Here is an 8,043-nt window from a genome sequence, read left to right on the forward strand (position 1 = left end):
ATCGCATCTCCCACGCTTTTGTATGGAATCTGAACCTGTTGATGATGTATTCGTTGAAAGACGAACACTCTTTATTAGGACCTTGGCTCATTGAATAGAGTTCATCACTCACCAGATCATTTTTATGCAGTTGATATATCTATTCATGTCCGGTTGTGAAATCCTAAAAACATGTATTGTGTTTGAATATATATAAATGTACTTACTTTGCTGGCAAACCAAAAAGGAAATTCTTTGTTGTGTCTTCTTTCAACATCAGCGTCCCTTACGCCACGTCTTTTTAATTCTTCTCTGTGTTCACTGTATGTGGAATGCTTAACATAGTTAACTACTGAACTTGACAAAATTTAAAGATTATTAGCTGTAAAAGCAAAACAAAATGTATATACTTCTCGTATGGATCCACATCTGCAGTATTCTGCAGAGCATAAAGTTGGATTTGTTCCATCTCCGAGTCCTCAAGCGTTCCAAAAGTTTCAGCTCCAACGGGACGACCAGATTGTCTGAAAACGACCAATTTCTCACGTGAGGGTGGCTCTTCATAATCCTCGTTCCTTGAGACTTGATTGAATTTTGTCTCGGTACTATTCAAGTATCGCGTAAGCATAGTGAGGCTCTCTTCTATTAGGTATGCTTCATCCATAGAACCTTCTGGACATGCTTTATTTCGCACATAAGACTTTAACTTGCACAGATACCTAAAACGTAATTCTTATCAGGAAAATGGCTGTAATTTACGTAAAACTGTACACATGTATACTACAAAAAGTACAGAAAATGTGTGAGGTATCTAAGAATGGTATATTTGTTTTCTTGAACTAATATAAGAAAACTATCGATCAACATTAATATTTAGATTTCAAAACATACAGAAAGTGGTTAAACCATACCTCTCAATCGGGTACATCCAACGATACTGAACTGGACCAGCATCATTTGCCTGTTGTGGTAGATGAATTGGCAAATGCATCATCACGACAAAAAAACCTGGGGGGGATATCTTTTCCAACTTGCACAAAGTAATTGCAATTCTGTCTTGTAGTTTGTCCAGATCCACTATGTTGAGAACCTGTGTACACAATGCTTTAAAAAACATACACAGCTCACTCACTGCATCACATACATCTTCAGGCAGTAATCCCCACAACGCAATAGGCGGTAAGCACTCCATCAGCACATGGCAGTCATGACATTTCAGACCCATCATCTTTCGATCTTTAACATTAACACAACGAGAAATATTTGAAGAATATCCATCGGGAACCTTGATATCCTTCAAATTTCTACAAAAAGTATCCATCTCCTTCGGGGACATCACATACCTAGCTGTTGGCATCACAAATTTGTCTCCTTTTTTTGTCGGATGAAACTCCGGTCTTATTCCCATATCCATAAGATCAAAACGGGCCTTGATATTGTCTTTTGTCTTCCCTTCTACTTTCATTATTGTTCCCAACAAAATTTCCAAGATATTTTTCTCAATGTGCATCACGTCAAGATTATGGAAACAAAAAATTGTGCTCACATATGGCAACTCTTCCCGAAAAATAGACTTCTTTTTCCAATTGTGGTCAAAATTGACCGGTACTGTTGGTGTCAGACCGTTCTGTTTGGCATTCTTGCCGAATTATACTTGCTGCAAATGTGTCAATTGATAATTTATCTGATCCCCATTCATTAGATGTGGTTCTTCTTCTCTCATCTCTTTTTCCCCGTTGAAGGGTGTTGTCTGTTGTCGCCACGGATGACCAGCAGGCACGTACCGACGATGTTGCATGTAACAAAACTTACCTCCATACTTCAGTCGAGTTGAACATGGGTCAGACCCACAACAAGGACATGCTAAGGACCCCTTGGTGCTCCACCAGAGAGCATAGCTAGTGCAGGAAAGTCATTAATAGTGCCAAGCAATGCTGCACGCAATTGAAAATACTCTTTCTTTGAAGCATCGTAAGTGGTAATGCCAGTGTACCATAATTCCTTCAGTTCTTCTATGAGGGGTTGTAAATAAACATCGATATCATTTCCTGGTGACTTGGGTCCCGGAATTATCATAGACAAAATGAAGTTTTTATCTTGCATAACCTCTCATGGTGGTAAGTTGTAGATGATTATAACCACGGGCCATGTACTATGTGGATTCATCATATTTCCGTAAGGATTCATGCCATCACTTCCTAATGCAATTCTCACATTCCTAGGGTCAACTGCAAACGTTGGATACTTCTCACCAAAGGTTTTCCATGTCTGCGCATCAGCAGGATGTCTCAAAAGTCCATCATCGATACGTTCTTCAGCATGATATCGCATATCTTTTGCAGGTTGTGGAGACATAAATAACTTTTGAAGTCTTGGCTTCAAGTTGAAGTACCTTAGTTGTTTTTCAAGAATCTTCTTCCCTTTCGGCGTCCTTCTATTTTCTGACTCGTTATTAATATTAGAAGAAACGGTTTTCCATCTAGAAACACCACATACCCGGCAGTCATTTAGATTCGCGTCATCTTTCCAATATAACATGCAATCGATAGGACAAGCATCGATCTTAGTGTAGCTATGACCCAAGTCCTTGATTGTTTTCCTAGCTTCATAAAATCTCCTTGGTAGTTTGGCATCTGGAAATGCCTTGATAAGGAGATTCAGTAACACGTTAAACCACTTGATGCTCAAACCACCTTGGCACTTGATATGAAGCAAGTGTATAGTAAAGAACAACCTTGAGTACTTTTCACAACCAGAATATAGTGGCACCTTTGCATCTTCCAGTAGCTGGTAAAAATTTGAAACTTCGTCGTATGGAGCATCTTCATCATAATCAGGCACCATCTCATTTATCAGATCCTTCATTCGGTCGTCTTCATCTCCAATCACAGTACCAGTAGACATATAGTCCTCCTCCTCACCCTCCCCATGGTATATCCAATGGACATATCCTTTCAGAAATCCTTTCCACAGTATATGCCCCTCCACATTTGTTGGTTTCAGTAAGTTTTTGTTATTGCACCTTCTACACGGACACCATATTTCCTCCCCTGGTTCTAAGTCGCGGCACGCAAAGTTCATGAACTTTTTGACACCCGCTTGATAGTCAGGATGGTCTCTTGGCAGTTCCAACCAACTCTTGTCGATAGTTTCATCTTCTTGGAAATCCATACTGAACGCCAGGGTAATCCAACTAATCTGGGCAGCAGCTAACAAATGCACTTTAGGAGGGATCACCTGAAAACAGTAAAGTGAGATTAGCATTGCCATCGCCAATGAGAAAGTTCAGAAATATATTATAGGAGAAAGCTACGCAAACTTGAGAAAAGAGATTCTCATACAGATGTTTCATTTTAGGCATCGACATAGATTAGACGGCAGAAGAGTCTAACACTGACTACAACAAGCATATATATTCTACCACATATCCTTTTATTACTTTTTGCATCCTGATCAAAAAAGATATCAGATAAACGGATTCGCAGTTCGTCCTAAGATTTCTTCATCAAGACTAAGTTTCCAGTAACTCTAACATTGAAACTCAAGTACCAACAATAGTAGAGGTGATATTACAAACATGTTATATGCATAAATACATTCAAATAAAACCCAATATTACTAACCATTCAAACTGACTGATAACACGATTCGAGTTGATAAACATAAAATTGACATACAACCCAAGTATCCCATGCTTTACTATCACATAAATTGAAGTTTAATCATTCAACTTCTACGGGGAAAAAAACATACCTGCTCAATTTCCTACTCTGCTTTTTGGTGTTTCTTCTCAAGTCTCAACACTCAGAAAAATAATGAGTTGGGGGAACGAAGATCCTAAAAGAGGGAAAGTAATGGAAGGAAAACAAGGCGGGAGATTTTGATGGAGGGAAAACAAGCGGATTTTGATGGAGGGAAAACAAGGCGGGAGAATTTTGGATCGTATCAAATCTTTCCATTTTGTAAAACGATGAGATCCTTAAAAAAAAGGTCTAAGAATTGAAGTTAGTATTGTTTGGTAAGATATACAGCGAGATAATTGGGGCCGTGCTTCCAGCTGTTCCCCGTCTCCTATATATATTTGATACTGCCGGTAATGTTAGCACCTCTACAGGAATTAGCTAACGAAAACTAGTGCTAGTGATGTCATTACCTGGTCCACCGTCCACATTTGTCATTCGTCTAGTCTACAGAAAAATTTTTGCGTGATGGAGGTTGCATATTTATATTTAAGTTTATGGAGCATTGAGCACTTAGCAGGCTATCTTGCATATTTACATTTGTTTATGGCTGAGACGGAACACTGACTGCAAATGCTATTTTTTTTTTCGAAATTGAAAGGTTGTGTTGGAAGAAAAGGCTAGGCCAAATACAAGGTACATCATAAACAAAATCCAGTCTCAATAGACAGGAACTGGGACGAGGAATGAGACTGCAAAATAAAAACAAGTTCTGCAGGTGAAAGCACTACACTGCCGACCAACACAGATATACATCAAAACCCCACTCTAAGAATGTAATGGCAGCAACTGCACACCAAATACATGCAAACTGCAGCAGTTTGCAGTGCGAGAACATGCCTACATCAATCTGGAAATCGCTGCAGAGATAGAAAACTCATTGTAGATGTTCAGAATCGTTATGCAGACGCCAAGATCAGTATCACAAGGACTGCAGATCACTAACAGATAGAGACTACAGCAGTTTACAACGCATGCAGTGACTGCATAACCAAAACCGGGAGCAGGATTAAATTCACAGTTCCAGTAATGCAATTTTAAACCTACTTCGCTGCCAAGTGAAAAACAATGCCTAACATTTATGAATGAGCCGCTGTAATATAGCTGCACATACCAAAAATGCTATTCTAACCATACATTTCAATCCAAAATCACCTTAACAAGAAGGATTAAGAATGATCTAGTAAAATAGCTTAACAAGTGATCTTATGTATTTATTATTATTAATGAGTTCCAGAAATTTTAGTATCCGTACAATCAATCAACTTACTCGAAATAAGAATTGAAAGGTATTTTAAGACCATATTGTTTCTTATGAGTTAAGACCACCTGAATCATGACTAGTTTGAATTAACACAGAAAGATAGAACTCTTGGCCTAATCGAGTGCAGTCATACAACTCTCTTCCGTTGTTTTAGCAGGTGTGTCTCAGCATAACTCAAGTATCTCGAAGTCAAGTGGAGCAAGTCCTCTTCCATTATTAGGTCCATCAAGCACCCTTCAAGATGTCGTTTGTTCCGCAGATACCTAAAAGCATAACTGAGATTAGAATTCAAAGTCTGCAATTGAGTAAAATTATACTGAAATATTCTACAAAAAAAATTAAAAAAAAAGTAATAAAACATACTTCTTTATTGGCAGTTCCAACTGCCTCTTGGTGCTCTGCCTAGAGAGCATAGCTAAAGAAGAATCGTACGTCTTACCACCGACGCCCCATAATTCTTTCAATTCTTCCATAATAGGTTGCAAATATACATCAATGTCTCCATAGTCACACCTTAGGTTATCTCTTTAACCTAAGACAAAGAAATAATAAAACATTGATAAGAAATCTGAAATGCAAATTCTTGGAAATCCATAGTCACACCTTAGGTTATCTCTCCACCAATACAAATCCAAAAACAGATCATAACCAAACTAAAAATGCACATATCAAAAATATGCACCAGATAACTTGTAACAACCAATCTCTACAAAACTATTTGCAATTACATAACTCTACCTAGCATAGCCAACAGTAAGTTCATTACTAGCATTAAGTTCATTGAACCAAACTCCTGCTCCATATATGCTAAATTCTTATAATGTCATGATGGCAAAATTTACAGGTAAGAATTTATTATTATGAAATCTAACATAACATCGTTTTTTTGCTCCAAATAGACATGATTAAAAGCTTTAATCAAATAATTGCAAACCATAAATCGTTTATTTAGAAATAAATTGAACTATTACATCCTTTAATCAGCTAAATTCGATGTTTTTAATTGAGAAAATTGAAAACCCAATTGAGAATTGAATGTTCTTTTCTTTTTTTCCTTTTTTTTTTAATAAAAAGTGTGTTGAGATTGATTTTCTTTTCGCCAACAATAGTTGAACAATTAGATCTAGCATGTTAACCTTTTTTACAATGTCCTAACTTACAAAATTTGAATCAATAAAACCAAAACGAATTCCTAAATAGGTTTGAAAAGAAACCTAACCTTGGTATGAAGGCCGATCTGAATGAACAACCAAAAAAGGTTTGTTCTTGGGACGGTGAGATCGTGAGAGTACGCGATGGATTCAGAGAAAAGTGAAGAGATTTATGCAGCATTTCTTTGGGAGATTTCAGAGAAATTAAAGGGGAAATCGAAAATTCGCGGGTTAATTTCGCGGGATAATTTGAGTGATTTTTAGAGATGATTTTGTTGAGATCCTGTGCTGAAATTTCGAGATATCAACAGATCCGGAGAAGAAAAAGAAAAGGAAAGTAACTCCTCTTAAAAAGCAAACAAAAAAATATGGAGATAAAAGCACGTGTGACTGATGACATCCTCCGACTGTTTCTTTATTGAGATTCTATACCAAACACGTGTGACTGATAACTCTAGGTTCACCCGAGAAAACACCGGCAACAATCCCGTGACTCACAAAATAGCCGATCCACTTTTGCCTTAACTTATCCAAATGCTATCACCATTGTCACTCGTCCGTCGGATCCCCTCGCCGGATTTTTCCCCGATATATTGGTAGTGGAGAGAACGTAGCACTATTGCAATTTTTTGTTGAAATCAAAACAACAAGTATCTGTTACAATTTTTGGTCGAAATCAAAACAACAAGTACACATTTCTTTTTTTTTTGAAATTATGAAGATTAAAATAAAATGTACGAAAAAGTACCATGATGCTTCATTTTTTTCATATAACTTCAGGTCTAGATAAGTCCAATTAGTTTACGAGTATTAAGATCTCATAAAGGCCTTTTAAAGTTGACTGATGATAGACGCATTTATGTGTCTAATTTGTCCTCAATATTTCGTATTGTTAGTACTCGTTTTTGTCCTTATTATTGTGTTTTTATGTATTTTTAGGTATTTTTGGAAATAAACATTTTTGGGAAATTCGGCTCGAAAAGTTGCTCGGGGCACCCCCGGAGGACAACTGCTAAAAGGACTCTCAGTTTGGATAAGGGGCACCCAGTTACTAAGGGTCACCTTCTTCACTATTTGCACCCCAGACCACCATCTGCTATTCACACCCCTACTCTGTTAAGGGGCGTCTCTTCTTCACGTACAAACTGTTTTGGCGGGAAAAATGGTGTTTCACCTGCGGAACATTTGGAGACAATTTTGACGGGATTTCTGTTCGATTTCTTCGTGGGTTTGGATTGATATCCACCTGTTTCACCGAAACAGGGTTGGTATATGGGTCAGATACGATAAGGGAGGCAGATTTCTTCATATCTCGGCAAAACAGGGACACGGAATTTTGTTGTGCGTTCCCGTGTTTTGTGAGTAATTCACAGAGGTTGGTGTGTGTCTTCAAGGAGTTTTACTACAACATAGACTATGTCTCAGCGTGTTTAGAGGATGCAGGCGCGTGGAACTGATAAGAAAAGGAAGTTTCCTTCGACAAACAGGGCAGTTAGAGCATCGGATATTCTTTCCTTGTATTTGGGGGATATGCTTTGAAAGGGAGAATATTTTGTCGGAGGATTTCATTCTTTAACAGTGGAGAGAGCATTGACAATTCATTAGATAGCAGAGAAGACTTTCCGTAACTGGCAGTGAAGAGTAAAGGTGATTGATAGTAGATTATTCTCGGAATTTATTACGAGAAGATACGGAGATTGTCGCAGTCTGTTGAGTATAAAAAGAGTTTTGGAGATCATATGAGGGGGATGGAGAGTTAGGGGTGAGAACATAGTATAGAAATTAGAGTTGCAGAGAGTTGCTGCTGCTGCCATTAGAGAAGAACACGAAGAACAATAGACTGCAAGTAGCAGTCGTTTTCTAGTGTCTTAAAACCGTTTCGTTTTCTTCCAGAAAAAGACCGTTGCTT

At 37.9% G+C, this 8,043-nt stretch overlaps 1 long non-coding RNA gene across 1 annotated transcript; it reads right to left on the reverse strand.

Annotated features, from left to right (window-relative positions):
• Positions 1 to 4,908: 4,908 nt before the first annotated feature.
• Positions 4,909 to 6,462, reverse strand: LOC113330860. The gene is made up of 3 exons (XR_003350544.1): positions 6,203 to 6,462; positions 5,347 to 5,515; positions 4,909 to 5,246 (listed from the first exon to the last, which is right to left on the reverse strand). It is a non-coding gene; the product is annotated as an uncharacterized LOC113330860 (long non-coding RNA).
• Positions 6,463 to 8,043: the final 1,581 nt, after the last annotated feature.

The sequence above is a fragment of the Papaver somniferum genome, unplaced genomic scaffold, assembly GCF_003573695.1.
Source record: "Papaver somniferum cultivar HN1 unplaced genomic scaffold, ASM357369v1 unplaced-scaffold_119, whole genome shotgun sequence".
NCBI lineage: Eukaryota > Viridiplantae > Streptophyta > Magnoliopsida > Ranunculales > Papaveraceae > Papaver > Papaver somniferum.